The sequence below is a fragment of the Triturus cristatus genome, chromosome 9, assembly GCF_964204655.1.
Source record: "Triturus cristatus chromosome 9, aTriCri1.1, whole genome shotgun sequence".
NCBI classification, from domain to species: Eukaryota; Metazoa; Chordata; class Amphibia; order Caudata; family Salamandridae; genus Triturus; species Triturus cristatus.
In genome coordinates, this window is record NC_140592.1 from 13,078,605 (window position 1) to 13,095,104 (window position 16,500).

The following is a 16,500-nucleotide window of genomic DNA, read 5'->3' on the forward strand; positions in this document are numbered from 1 at the left end:
TTCCGTTGCCTGGCAACAAGCATCAGTTGTGGTTAGGGCTGCGAATCACTTGCTGACGGATGCAGATGTAAAAGCGCCTTTTTTGTGACATGTTTCTGGACTGAAAACCTTCCATAGACCCGTGAGTGCACACTGCACACCGCACACCGCACACTAGACTGCAGACTTCACACTACAGAGTGCACACTGCTGATTGCTCACTGCACACTGCATGCTGCACACCGCACACTGCACCCTGCACTCTGCACACTGCACGCTGCAGACTGTACACTACTGACTGTACTCTGCAACTACGGACTGCACACTGCGCACTGCTCACTGCGCACTGCTCACTGCACAGAACAGACTGCAGACTGCTCACTGGACACTACAGACTGCTCTCTGCACGCTACAGACTGCACACTGAACACTGTGCACTACTCACTGCACACTACAGACTGCACACTGCTCACTGCTCGCTGCACACTGCAGACGGCTCACTGACACTGTTCACAGCACACCGCGCACTGCTCACTGCACACTGCTCAATGTTTCCACCCGTTCCTGCTCTTCATGCAGCGCACAGTGGGCCTGATTGCGAGTGAAGGTGGCATTTATAGCTCTTGTTATTTATGGCGCCTAGAATGAGTTTTGGGGAATAACGTGGACTTTGGTGTTTAGCCACCAAAATCCACATGTTACAGTAATTTCTAGGCCTGGGCCAAAATTCCGTTCCGTTCGCAGAAATTGCAATAATTTGGCATTTTCACGTTCCGCGGAAAGCGCGAAAATGTCAACATTTCCGCATTCCGCAGCTTAGCAATAATTTGTTTCTTCTTCGCGCTGTAAAATAATACATTCTCGCGTGCGCGCGATCGCCTTACCTGAATCCCCGCGTTCGCCGACAAGTTTTCCCGATCCGGTCGCGTTCTCCACGAGATGTTGGATTGTTGGTAGCCATTTGCGCTGTCTCGCGACAGTTCGCGCCCGCAGTAACGTCATGCATCGCGCGATCACGTCTTTCTTCTCGCGATCATGCACCGCGAGACAAGTGAAAACAAGATGGCCGTGCCCGCGAGCAACCGCATGGGTAAGTTGGCGAGCCGCGACCACGCAGAAAATACCGCGAACGGGCGGGAAAAAAACTTCCGCATCTTCGCGATACTTCCGCGTGTTTGCGGAGATTTTTAACATTTTTGCGATAATTTGCGAAAGTGAATTTCGCATATTCCGCCCACCCCTAGTAATTACTGTGATTTCCCCCGTTGAATGTCGGCAGGTTTGACAAATGTTTAAGAAATGTTTTTTTAATAAATAAAAGCAAACTGGTAAACAGGGGGTTACACACGGTACGGAGTTTGAGGATCCACTCATGATCCGGACCATGGTCTCCTCTCCGACGTTTTCAATATTGCAGTGCTGGGAGTGCCCACGTAGCGCCTCGAACCCCTGCCGTTGTGCTGGTGTGTAGCACACTACTCTGTGGGAGTGCTGGGAGGGCCCACATAGCGCCTCGAACCCCTGCCGTTGTGCTGGTGTGTAGCACACTACTCTGTGGGAATGCTGGGAGTGCCCACGTAGCGCCTCGAGCCCCTGCTGTGGTGCCGCTGTGTAGCACTCTACTCTGTGGGAGTTCTGGGAGTGCCCACGTAGCGCCTCGAACCCTTGGGTGGTGCCGGTGTGTAGCACACTACTCCGTGGGAGTGCTTGGAGTGCCCACATAGCGCCTCGAAGCCTTGCTGTGGTGCCGGTGTGAAGCATACTACTCTGTGTGTGTGCTGGGAGTGCCTACATAGCGCCTCGAACCCCTGTTGTGGAGCTGGTGTGTAGCACACTACTCTGTAGGGGAAACAGCCTTTACCACGGAGGCTTTTCTACGAGTTACGTTTACAACGGTACACTTACCACGTAAACGCGTATTGCTTCCACGACCGTCTTTACCACGCAAGCTGGACTGGAACGTCTTCTTCCTCATCCCATTCAGTCCTTTTTTAGTGTCGGCGAAGACGTGAATAAAACACAAAAATTAGAAAAATAGCGGCTTGGGGGGTCTCCCCCCGCCCCCCCCAAAAAAGAACCTGAAGTAACGTCGGGTCGTGGAGGAAATCGATGTCGTTTTAGGTGAAAGGGAATGACGCTTCAACTTTAAGACGTACAACGTCAACAAGCAGGAACGAGGAGACGACGTGAAGAGGTAAGGGGAATATATATTAAAAAAATATATATATGGATTGAGAGTAACGGGCAGGGGTAATTATAATAAGTATTGGGGGAAAGGGGATCACGTAAGGGTACAGGGGAGGGGTATAACCTTTAACAAGAGTAAGCCATTACCATGCATGAATTTACAACGAAAATCGTTGTAAAACTATGCGTGGTAAAGGAATATTCGTGGTAAAGGTTATGCGTGGAAATATCATTCCATTGTAACGCATGCGTGGTAAAGGCATGCGTTGCAACGGAATGCGTAGTAATGACATACATTCCTATGTAGGAGTGCTTGGTTGGAGCAGAGTAGGTTTCCCGTGTTGTCCTCCTGAAGGACTGGGTTATTCTTAAGACCCAGCGGTGCAGGGAACAACACCTGAAACCTTCGTGGGTTACCTGTTCTGGCGTACTAAACACAGAGACACGGAACACTTCCGGCGACGTCAGAGATCAGCGTTTATTTACTGCAGGGATACAGAGGTCACAAGAAGTACACAACGTGTAGGTTCTCGGAGACTGCTTCAAATTCGTAGAAGTGGGTCGGTCCTTTTATACAGGTTTTTGCCATAGCGCAGTATGGCGAACAAAGGTTACAACTCAGTTCCCACAATAAACTTCAAAAGGGTCGCATTCATGTCTCAGGAGGCCGGAACATAATTACGACAGTCTTGCCGGTTCCCAACTGTAAAAACATTTTTCCTCCGCAATAAACACATTCCATACTAACCATAAACACATTAAGAGGAAGGACGAAAAACAGATGCAAGGAAAGGACAAGGATGCACAACAGGTTAGAAAAGAGTGTTGGGGCCAATAAAGGAAACTTGATAGAGGGGTCAAAGACCTCATGTCTAATGTATGCATGGCTGAAACAATAGACCGGCGCGGCAAGATGAGCCTCGAGCGGGGCCATCTGCCTTAGTCGTGTCGTTTCCCTCATCGTAAAAGTCACTTCAAAGAAACACGTGTCCTTCGTATAAGCTTGAGAGTCCCAGGGTCACGGAGCGGACAAGAAGCCCGTTCGCTGGCTACCTGAGGGCAAGAAACAAAATGGACGCTGTATCTAAAATGGAACCCGAGGGTCCAGATGAACGAACCCAAAAATGAGACGAACCATACGTGGCTGCATAGCGAAACTGCGTACACCCATTATACTCGTCATTTGCGGTTCGTAGATACCAAACTCATCCATATTCGTTACCACTCAAAACTGCGGTCCCGTGTCATACGGAACCTCAGACCCTCCTTTTGCCCTCATGTAGGCAAGCACTAGTCAAGATCTGAATCTATGTCAATATTCATCAGATCGTTCAGCTGCTGCTGGAACATCATCCTATTCATCAATGTCTCCTTGGTAACAGATGGCCGCCTTATACACGTCGCAGCACATAGGCCACATAAGGCAGGACCACACTGTACACAAAGACAACACGTGAACAGAAACGTTACAACAGCCCCTACGATCATTAGAATCTTCCAACCCCAGGTTGACATTAGGCCCCACAACCATCCTAGGAGCGTCCAATTACCTTCGTCCACGTGTATGGACTCGGAAATCTTGTGCAACTTCGAGATGGCTTGGTATACAGTTGGAGCATTGTCAGGAATAAAAATGCAACAACTCGAATGGATAATTTTACACACACCCCCTCTATCTGCAAGAACAACGTCTAGAACCATACGGTTCTGCAACGTCATGAGTCTATCCGCCTGTAGTTCAGCTGTTAGATTACCAAGGGCATTTGCAGTAATATTAGCAGTCGACTCAACTACACGGGTCAACTGTCTTAGGTTCCTACTATTAACCATAGGTCCCCAAAACGGCAAAAAACCTTTAAAGAAGTCTCCTGCTTCTTGACCAGCAGTGTCCTCTTTACTAATAACGCCTCTCACGACTCTAGTTCTGTGGTAGTCTGAAGCAACTGTGAAAGTCGGAGGTAAAAGATTCGCAATATAACAGGTACCCGAAAAGTCGCGGGGTAACCATGTATATGCGCGTTCATAACATACAAAATAGGTGCCCTTAGCAGTCAGAAAAACAGGGGAGGAGAGCATGGGTAGAACATACGTATCAGTGCAAGCACTGTTCCCAAGTTGTGCTCTCGGATTTCGACCCAAACCTTTCAAGCAGAAATTACCAAGGTGCGGTACAATCCATATCGGGGACGAACTCTTAAGCTGTCTATCACCCACTGACGTACTATACTCAGTCTCACTCAGATCCTTATAGGCCTGCACTTCTTCATCTGGAATGAGTGATGCATCAAAAACATCTCTATCCAGATCTGCTATTGCTATCGCCAAAGGCTTGTGGTACGGCCCAGGACCAAAATTGGCAGAACGTGGCTCTCGACTGGGGTAGGAATCTAGTGCACTACGGAACATAGTTTGGAATGCTCGAGCTGAACCCTGGGAGCTGTAAGGAAGGACCAAATACGGAATACCCCTATCCATAGTGTGTGGCATTAAACCACATACCCAACAATTGGTAGTATTCACCACCAACTGATGCTGATGTAGAAGTTGAACAAAGGAATTATTCATGAATTCCGCACGTCTAACCTGCTCATGCTGAGGCAAAGGATGAAAGGAATGTGGGGAGACAGTGGTGAGGGAACTTAGGTCAGGAGAAAAGGTAGGCGAAACAGAAGGCAAGAACAACGATACTCCAAAATACACTCCACCCACCAATAACATAGATAAAGTCACAAACAGTAGAAACACCTGAAACAAAAAACATTTTGTTCGTACAACCCTCCATAACTCTAATCTCTGTGCCGACACCCTTTCTTCTTCCAACAGCTTAGAGAATGCCATCCTCTACAAACCGTCCGTGACGTACTTGACGCACTTCGTTCTGAACAGCGATTATCAATCCCCAGGAGTTCCCAGAGATCGACAAAAGTAACCGACCTAGCGTCAGAAACCTGCTAAACAGAAAGAAGTACCCGCACGGCCCTACGGTAACCCGGATGGAGAGGTTTCCTCGAAACTTTCAAATTTATTACAAATCTCTTAGCAGTGGAAAGGCACATAAAAACTCAAAAAGAAAGGATGTAATTGTCCATAATATTCGTAACGTCAAAAACCATCATACTATTGATTTTTATTAGTCCTTGAACGAAGAAAGTATCGATTTCTTCCAGGTCGGGTTTGCTCTACAAACAATTGTTCAGCTGGCGCAACAGGATTCGATGAAGTGGACAACGAGTCAGACCTTGGGTTTTCTGCTACTGATGACTCCACACATGGGTTTGACAGTGATGAATCCTCATCCACAAGTTGAGCGTCACTAAACGGCACAAAGTGCAAAGGAGTCTCAGTTTCTGTGGCCGAAATCCCAGTCCTCACCCAACTGTCAGTTGGTAAAGGGATCGGTACCTTCTTTGTGTGGCTGGCATGGACCCAGTTTTTCCGGCCCTCCAGTCGAACCGCTGTCCTCGTCGTCAACAAAACTTGGAAGGGTCCAACGAATCTTGGCTCCAAGTTACGTTTCCGACCAAAGTTTCGGGTAACCACCCAGTCCCCTGGCCGGAGCTGGTGTCCAGAACCCTCTGTCTGCGCCGGTAGAGCTTCAAAGACCTGTTGATGGATTAACCGTAGTTTAGTGGTCAAATCATGCAGATAATCAATCAACATTGGATACTCAAGACTATCAAAAGCCCTAGGCCTCGGGACTCCCCAAATATTCGCAGGGCGACCGAACACAATCTCATATGGGCTAAGCCCTACTCGAGAGTGTACGGTTGCTCTGGTCGATAGGAGAGCCAGAGGCAAGGCATCAGGCCATGACAGACCAGTCGTAGCTTGAATCTTAGCGAGTTTCAGCTTCAGGGTACCATTGTACCCTTCAACCAAACCCGCTGCCTGAGGATGATTAGCACTGTGGAATTTCTGCCGAATTCCAAGGCCCTTACACACACTCTGCATCACACTTCCCACGAACTCGCTTCCATTATCCGACCACACAATCCGTGGCATTCCGTACCTAGAAAAGTACTCCTTCAGCAGGATTTTTGCTGTGGACAGGGCAGTATTATCCTTAAGAGGATAGGCCTCAATCCATCTGGAGAACGCGCAAACCACAACCAAAACATACTTCAGGTTATTGCATCTCTCCATATGGATAAAATCCAACTGGATAACCTCAAAGGGACAAGCAGGAGGAGCGAAATGACCAGGCGGAGTGGGGGTACCTTTTCCGGGATTGTGCATCAAACACACCATACAATTCTTAACCACTCTTTCGGCACACTTAGCAATACCCTCATTCCTCCATACAGGGGACAAGAACTTACATATTCCTTTCGCACTAATATGTGACAACCCATGAGCCATCGTCACAACAGCTAATACATACGCATCTGGTAACATCCACCTCTGACATTCCGTCAGGTCAACCCAACATCCATGCATATCCAATTTTCCTGTACTTTCTTCCCACTTGGTCTTTTCAGCTTCAGTAGCTTCGTTCTGAATTGCTTTCACACTCTCAACAGTATTCTCACACATACCAGTCTCCGTCGGCCACCTCACTGAACTCGTGGCATACATTCGAGTCGCAAGATTCCTAGCCGTTTCTTTAGCAGTCTCATCCGCAAACGCATTACCACGACCAACATCATCCGTCACTTTCCGATGTGCACTACATTTAACGATCGCCACTTGTTTAGGCAATGTAAGTGCATCCAAAAGATCATTCACAAGCTGCCCGTGTTGGATCTTCGTACCATGCGATGTCATAAATCCTCTTTCTCTCCACAATCTTCCAAAATTATGCGCAACACCAAACGCGTACTGACTGTCAGTAAACACATTCACTCGCTTTCCCTTCGACAAAACACACGCTCTTGTCAATGCAATTAACTCTGCCGTTTGTGCGGAGTTCTGATTCAATCTCGCAGTTTCCACGACCGTGCTCAACGTCACTACAGCATACGCAGTCGTCACATCGCCATTCGGCAATTTGAAGCAAGAACCATCCACATACAAAGTACCATCGGGATCTGCCAAGGGAGTGTTTTTCAGGTCCACACGACCTTTTGTTTCTTCCTCAGTCCGTAAATAACAATCATGTGGCAGTACATCATCTGATTCCATATTAATCGGCAACAATGTCGCCGGATTCAGTACATTACAACGTTTAATCTGTATATGACTTGCCAAAAGGGTCAGCTCGTACCCAGACAACCTTGCACTCGTCAAATGTTGAGTCTTTGTCCGATTCAAGAGCGTATCAACTGCATGCGGAACCATTACTATGAGCATATTATCCATGACCAGGCCTGCGGACTGTCGAATAGACGCCGCCGCTGCCGCTGTCGCCCTCAAGCAACTCGGCAACGCTCTAGCTACCGGGTCTAAGGTCGAGGAAAAATATGCACACGGACGCTGTTTGTCACCAAATTGTTGCGTTAAAACACTCAACGCACAACCGTCCCTCTCATGGACGTATAATGTGAAAGGCTTACTGTAATCAGGAGTACCTAACACAGGAGCCGAACACAATGAATCACGTAATTCGGAAAAAACGTTTCTGACATTCCTCCGTCCAAGGCAAAGGAGTCGAAACGTCCTTGCACGTGAGAGCTACCAATGGCTTCGCTAACAGTGAAAAGTTCGGGATCCACTGTCTGCAGTATGACGTGATACCTAGAAAGGCACGCACATCTCTCTGAGTTGTTGGCACAGACATTCGAGCAATTGCTGCAATTCTTTCAGGGGTCAACCTTCTTCCCGCCTTTGACAATAAGTGACCTAGATAGGTTACTTCTTGACAACAATATTGCAGTTTGGAAGGTGACACTTTATGATGTAAGTCACAAAGATGCTGTAACAGTGACACTGTAGCAGTCCTACAAAGCTGTTCGGTGTCAGCAGCGATCAACAGATCGTCAACGTACTGAATCAAGGCTGCACCAGCCGGTAACACAAACGCATCAAGTTGGCTCTTAAGAGCTTGGCTGTAGATTGATGGACTCTCACAGTAGCCCTGTGGTGCGCGTTTGAATCTGAAGCTGCGACCACCTAATGAGAAACCGAACAAATCTCTGCTTTCCTCAGCAATCGGAATGCTAAAGAACGCATTCTTCAGATCGATGACCGAGAACCATGACGCAGTGGCTGGAATCAGAGTCAGTAAAGCTGTAATGTCTGGCACCACAGGAAACTGCGGAACAACGACCTTATTCACCTCCCGTAAGTCGATAACTAGACGGTACACAGGAGGCTTGGAGGGATCCGTTCGTTTCAGAATAGGCAACACGGGACTATTGCACACATTACCCCGTGTCTCCTCAATAACATCCTTACCGATCAAGTCGTAAATGATCGCTAATAGTGCCCTTTCACCATCAAGGGAAATACGATACTGGGGTATGCGTGGCAAACGCGCACCAACTTTCAGTTGGACAACATAAGGTGGTATATCCAACAGGCCCACGTCATTGGGACCTGTCGCCCACAAGGAGTCCGGAAGAGATCTCAATTCTGGTGGGAGCTTGTCGATCGATAAATACATAGGGGAAATCACGCTCTTACCCAACGTAAGCTCCACACCCGTAGGAGAACAGTACAAAGTCGCATGTAACCTTTTCAACAAATCCAGACCCAAAAGATTCTCACCACAACCAGTAGTCAAAATCAAAGGAGCTTCTAGCTCATGAGACCCAATTGTAAGGGGCAAAGGGCTAGAAACTGGATTGCTAACGGGGGCGCCAGAAAATCCAACGGAAACATTCGTTAAGCCAGACAAAGGCGCGCCAGGGAGTTTCGAATGCATGATGGAACTTTTTGCTGCACCAGTGTCCAACAGAAAAGGCTCAACGACGCCCAAAGTGGCTACTGCAACATAAGGCCCTCTCTGATCAACCGGAACTGATACTTCTCCCTTCCTTTGTCTATGGCTGTCCTAGTAGATACCATCCGTATCAACATCACACTCAACATAACAGTCATCCACATGATACTGTGCAGACCGACCGGACGATGGTTCGCGCCTATCGAAACAATTTTGCGAGTCCGAAGACGTTGCAAAGCGTTCGGCCTGATTCTGGGTAACTCCGCGACCTCTACCACGGGAAGCCTGTTGAGGGCCACTACGTCCTCCTCGAGCCGACGCACCATTGTTCCTATCACGGAGAACCGGACAATCAAACTTCAAATGGCCCTCCCCACGACAATATGCGCATTGATTATATCCCAGCACAAAACGAGGTGCGGGGGAAGCATTTCGCGTCTGCGATCTGGAGAACTGTGATTGTGATCTATTTTGCTGTTGTGTATCACTGAAATGCGAACGCGGAGGATAGGCTTGCTGCAATAAGACCTTAGTTTTAAGATCCTTCGTTTTCTTATCTGCACGCTCACTTTCCTCTTTTTCTCTGTTTTCGTAATATTGGGCCGTAGCCAATATTTGGGCAGTGGTAGAAACAGCCCACGAACTCTCAGAATTCTTCAACTTGTTGCTAAGGTCGGGCAGCAAGTTCGATACAAACTTATCAACAAACAGCCGCTGACCACCCTCAGATCCCATGTCCTGACCACTATGATCAACAAACGCTTCCTCGAATCTCGTAAAGAAATCAGAAACGCTTTCATCCCTCTTTTGCTTGCATGCTGATAATTTGTCCCAATTGACGCGCATCGCTGGCATAAGCGTTTTCATGAGGGTAATTATCCTCTGAGGCAAAGCCACAATAAGCTGTTCAGGTTTAGCCCCACCGACCTGCTGGGCATCTGCCGCCGTAAGGGCAGCCCAGTCACCGCCTAACTCGGCTGCGTGATTCTCGTGACGAATTTTTGCCCAAATCGGCTGAGGCACCACATTGCCAAACAACATATCAATATCGGCTAGGTTCATAACAGTAGCATCCACCAATTGGGACAGCTCCTTATAATAACCTGCAGGATTCTTACGGGGATCGGGCAAAGATTGCTTCACTTGTAAAACTTCCGATCGTTTCCAAGGGAGGTGTATCCACACTCTCTGGAAACGGCCTGGAACAGGAGGGTTAGCAGCAGGATCACCTGGCATCCATACCGGAGGAACTTCTCGCATAGGATATTGACCAGGTTGTGCCATCCATTCTGCAGTCCCGTCCTTAAACAACGCACGAGGTTGCACTGTACATCGAAAGGATAACAAGCGCTCTAAAGCCTCTCGAACTTTGTCGCCTACGATTACACCCGAGGCAAACCGATGCTGCAGCTCAGAAACCTCTGACGGTACATTATCTGTCACATCATCGTCCCACTCCTCCTTCAACGAGTTACACAGTTCTTCAAACACAAATCGTTGCGTAGGCACATTAAACTGAGAGAACGTTTCAAACACTACACGTGAGGTGTATTTAACAGGGTTACGAATCCATCTACGTGCCGTTTTCACCAACCATCAGGAAGCTGACTGCGCCTTTGAGCGACATCTGAAAGAGTCGAGCCAAGTATCGGCCCAAAAAGCGGAGAATAAAGAGAAGCAACAGCAGTCAAAAGACGACTACGAACAGAAGGAGAAGAGGAAGAAGATGCGGGCGCAGCAACAATAGGGGTGGAAACAGTAGAAGTAGACGCAGCAGCAGGAGCAGCGGAAACAACAGGCTGAGGAGGGACTTGGAAAGGCGCAATAGGGAGAGAAGCCGGAACAAGAGGATGTACGATCTGGGGCCCAAGGGGATTCGGGAGTACGAGAGGAACGGCGGGCTGACCAGCAGCCGCAAAAACAGCGTGTTGAGGAAGAGGTGGACGCACGGGACCCATAACATCGGGAGCATAGGGAGGTGGCGATTTCATCAGATAAGACAAGAGCGGATCCTCCATCGCTTCGTCTCCTGTCTTATCGATATGAGAAGGTAGCACCGGATAACACTTATCCACTGCCATATGGTGTAGCCGAGCACTAACTTCCTGCTCTTTCTCATCTTTGTCTAATTGATATTGTTCTGCATTTCGCATCACTGCAATAACACCTTCTCTTTTATTTTTCTTATTCTGTTTGATTTCTTTCTGCTTGGCCTCTTTCCGCCACAACCGGAAGGAATCAAACATGGCCGGCCTAGCTTTCTTTTTAAACAATTTAGCTTCCAAATTATCTAAAACGGCAGTCTCGAAACTACCATGAGACGGCCAACTGAGGACGCCATCCTTTTTAGTGTAGCGAACCCAATATTCATTATATACGATAGGACCCACGCCATGACGACTATAGAGCTCGTAAATCGGAGTTCCAACCGGAGGTATCGGACATGAATCCTCCAGCCGGGAATCCATGCTGCAACATTTGAGAAACCCAAACAAAGTACTACGGCCAGGCATCGTGCACACTAACCGAGTTTACAAACTTCAAGGGTTATCGAATTACGATGTCCTCACAAAAATGCAAGACCCTCGGTTTTGGCAATTGCAATCGTCAAATAAAACCCAACTACTAAGAACCACGAATGCTATGGAACCATGCAAACAACAAAGCAACACTGGGAGCGACCCACAAATACTTAACTGAGAGAACAATGGCGTCACCAGGAAGGTCCGTCGATCGTCTCGCCGTACAAAGGACTACGCCAGGCGCCAAACAGGTCGACAGTCAGGGCATCGGTCCGTCGCAGCCGTCAGGAGGCGGGGATCTTCGCGGGAAAAGACGTCGGGCCACTTATTTCGACAACTGGATCGATGAAGCGGGGTGCACCTTCCCTCGGAGATTTCACACGAAGTTCCTCACGATCGTCGGGCTTTGGACCGGTACCGTTGATGTCGCCCCACGTTGGGCGCCAACTGAAGGACTGGGTTATTCTTAAGACCCAGCGGTGCCAGGGAACAACACCTGAAACCTTCGTGGGTTACCTGTTCTGGCGTACTAAACACAGAGACACGGAACACTTCCGGCGACGTCAGAGATCAGCGTTTATTTACTGCAGGGATACAGAGGTCACAAGAAGTACACAACGTGTAGGTTCTCGGTGACTGCTTCAAATTCGTAGAAGTGGGTCGGTCCTTTTATACAGGTTTTTGCCATAGCGCAGTATGGCGAACAAAGGTTACAACTCAGTTCCCACAATAAACTTCAAAAGGGTCGCATTCATGTCTCAGGAGGCCGGAACATAATTACGACAGTCTTGCCGGTTCCCAACTGTAAAAACATTTTTCCTCCGCAATAAACACATTCCATACTAACCATAAACACATTAAGAGGAAGGACGAAAAACAGATGCAAGGAAAGGACAAGGATGCACAACAGGTTAGAAAAGAGTGTTGGGGCCAATAAAGGAAACTTGATAGAGGGGTCAAAGACCTCATGTCTAATGTATGCATGGCTGAAACAATAGACCGGCGCGGCAAGATGAGCCTCGAGCGGGGCCATCTGCCTTAGTCGTGTCGTTTCCCTCATCGTAAAAGTCACTTCAAAGAAACACGTGTCCTTCGTATAAGCTTGAGAGTCCCAGGGTCACGGAGCGGACAAGAAGCCCGTTCGCTGGCTACCTGAGGGCAAGAAACAAAATGGACGCTGTATCTAAAATGGAACCCGAGGGTCCAGATGAACGAACCCAAAAATGAGACGAACCATACGTGGCTGCATAGCGAAACTGCGTACACCCATTATACTCGTCATTTGCGGTTCGTAGATACCAAACTCATCCATATTCGTTACCACTCAAAACTGCGGTCCCGTGTCATACGGAACCTCACTCCTGCTAAGTGTTTCGATCTTGTGGTAAAATCAGTTGTGGCTTTGCCACGTTTGTGTTTCCGCACCTCTGGTGTGTAAGTAACGGTGAGATGGGGCGGTTAAGCTCATGAGGCCTGTTGGACTTGGCCCTTCTGGCAAGTTCACCCCGAGAACTTTTTGCATTTATCCTAGCCTTTTCCCTATGGTGTATTAGTGGATTTAGGCCTCTAGGCGCTTTAACACTGTGTCCCAGTGTAAAGTGCGTGCGCTCTGGGTTACATTGAGTGAGACTGACCTGCCCTCCCATAGGAATGCATGGGGGATCTGAGTGACCATGTTAGTTCCTGCTGCATGGGGAGTGCAGGGCCGAGTTTGGTATGTGCGGACTCGTGTGATGAAATGCTGCGCGATGATGTGTGCGGCGTCAATGTACCTAGTGTGGAAGTGCCACTTCTAGAAGTGGGCATTTCTGTGTGCAGTGTGAGATGAGAGCCTTGTCTGGCGATTGGCTGGCTGAGGTCATGTGACGGGCTAGGGAATCCCCAGAGTCAGGAGGAGTCACCCAGTGGTGAATGGGGAGATCAGCAGCTAGATGGGTGGGAGGAGTACACCTGGGACCTGAATAGGGCTGGGCTTTCCCCACACAATGCTGGCTCCGCCCCCTGTGGTGCGACTGATGACCCTGGCCTGTCCTGTGAATAGGGAGAGGGGCTGAGCAAAACAAAGTGCTCAAGAACCAGTTGCATCTGGTTCGCCCCTACCCTGCACCTTGAGACAAGGGTATTGTGTATAAAAAGGGGCTGTGTCCCCTTACCAAATGTGCTGCTTTTGGATCCTAACAGGAGGGGGGCTTGCTGCTGGTGGGGCCCAGGAGGGATCGCCATGGGGGCTGCCTCCTTGCTGGAGGGCCCTTTGTGCTGGCCCCTGGGCCCTACATGGCCCCCCTGAGGTCTCCAGGACCTTTTGGTTGCTGTCCAAGCGCCTAGGGGGCCCTTTATCTCTTTTCCTTGCCTCTAGCGCCTGGGAGCCTATTATTTTTATTATCCCCCCAGCAGAAGGAGCGCTGGACCTCCGCAGCGCCGAGATGCCCAGGATCCCTGAGGGAATCCACAGTATAGGGATTCCCCCGTCGTGCTGCTCTGGGAGCGGGAGCCCACCCCGCTTGTGGGTTTTAATTAGGAGGGAGCCCACCCCTCATTGCCGCATCTCTATTTTATCGATTTGAATGCGGGAGCCCACCCTGCTTATGTCCGCTAATTGATCGTGCTTGCGGGTGCCCGCCCCGCATTTTGCTAAGCTGCGGGTGCCCACCCCGCTTCATCTTTATTTAAAATTGCGGGTGCCCACCCCGCACTTTGCCCGCAAAAGAAATCACCGCCGCGGCCCGAGCCACATTCAAAACTCGCCGCCGAGTCCGCGGCCCGACTGGTTGTGGGCGGGGCCGCGGGACGGAAGCGGAAGTGAGGCCATTTTTCCGGCAGGCAGAGGTCCCGGAGCCTCGCAGGCTCCCCCTGCAAAGTCCCGGTCCCAAGATGGGGGACCGGGTGAAGACCGGCGCATCGAGAGGACGGGGCTCTCATGACCGCCAGTGAGGAGCAGAGTCCCCGCCCAGAGGCCCGGTGAGTGAGGGCTCTAAGGGAGGCGAGAGAGAGGCACCAGTGCCCGTGCCGACTTCCTGGGTGACCCCGTCTGGCAGCGGGCCGCCCCAACGAGGGGGGCAAGTCAGTTCCCAGTCCCCAAAGGGCACCGAGGTGCCCGGCCCATATTCCTTGTTTCCCGAGCCCAGAGAGGCTCCAACGAAGGGGCCATCATGTTTGTTTTAGAGCGCTAGTGCGCTCCAACGACGGGGGCATAATTGTTATAGAGCCCTGAGGCTCCAACGAAGGGGGCATTATTGTTCAAGAGCCCTGAGGCTCCAACGAAGGGGGCATTATCGTTTCAGAGCCAGGAAAGGCTCCAACGCTTGGGGACACATGTATGATTACAGAGCCCAAGGGGGCTCCAGCGTGTTGGCAGGATGATTTCAGGAGCCAGTGTGCTCCAGGGGGACATGTTGTTTTAGAGCCTAGGTGGCTCCAACGTCTTGGACACTGTTTCAGGGGCCATTGAGAGCCCAAGCCTCATTTTACTTCCCCAGCTGTGCAGCACTTAGTGCCAGCTGCAGCGTTTAGGCCCTGTTCTTGTCCCCAGCTGCCCAGCAAGTAGTGGGCAGCTGCTACGTTTAGGTTCTAGCGCGACCTGGACCCTAATGCGATTGAGGTGTTATTGTGATTCATGCTAATGTGATGGGGTGCTAGGAAATGTACTGTGTATAGCATGTTTTGCGCACCCTGGGCCCGATTCACAGAACTAACTTAAGACAAAATCCTAAACTTACTACTTTTGGTATTCACAGAAGTTAGGATTTTGTCCTAAGTTTGACTTAAGACAAATTTAAGACAGACTTAAGGCAAACTTAAGACAAACTTAAGACAAACTTAAGACAGACTTAAGACAGACTTAAGACAGACTTAAGACAGACTTAAGACAAACTTAAGACAAACTTAAAACAAAATCCTAACTTAAGTCTGTCTTAAGTCTGTCTTAAGTCTGTCTTAAGTCTGTCTTAAGACTGTCTTAAGTCTGTCTTAAGTTTGTCTTAAGTTTGTCTTAAGTTTGTCTTAAGACAAACTTAAGACAAAATCCTAACTTCTGTGAATACCAAAAGTAGTAAGTTTAGGATTTTGTCTTAAGTTAGTTCTGTGAATCGGGCCCCCTGTGTTTTATACCTCTATATGTGGTCATTTCTACCTAGGAGGGTGTTTACCTGTTTAGGTTGGTGTTAGGGAGATTGTACTTCCCTGTGTGATGTACGCCCCTAGAGTAGTTATACTTAGGTAGTTAGGTCTAATGCGTTAGACTACTGAGAAATTGCATAATGTGTTTATGCCCCTGTGATGGATACAGGATAGGTTTTATACCTGAAGCTAGTGTGATGATGCTGAGGTCATTATTGCGCCAGTAGTTACTGGTTGTGCTCTACAGTTACTTTGTTTTTCCATGGGTATATGTTCTACATTTACTATTGGTGATTTGTGCTGATTCTGACAGTGGTCCATGTGGCCCTGTCCCGTGTAAATAGTCCCTTGTAAAATTCTGCCCAGTGCCAGTTGGCACAGTGTAAATTGTGTGAATATTATCTAATGTGTTTTGGTATAATACAAAGGCTATTTTTATATATAACCTTGTGTGGAGTTTCTTTTGTGGTGGGCCTTGGGTGTTGTTGCTGGGTGCGCGCGCAAACGCTTTACACATTGCCTCCGGGATAAGCCTGACTGCTCGTGCCAAGCTACCAAGGGGGTAAGCAGGGGTTATCTTCGGCGTGTAACTCCCCAGCCCTGACTAGAGTGATGGTTTCTGCCTGGCTTTGGCGCAAGCCCTAGCCAACCAGAAATCCCATTTCTAACAAGGCCCTTTTGTGTGGTTGGAAGGGGGGGTGAATGTAGTGAGGCCCATGTGAGTTTCACCGCCTTATGCAGGGTTCGGCGGGGCTTTCACTCAGTTCCTCCAGGGGATTAAATACAGACCTGAGATAACCGCCCCCATGCCCTGCAGTCATCCACTCTCTGTCATCTACAGATGAACCCACAGCGGCAGGCGAGTTCCGGGACAGT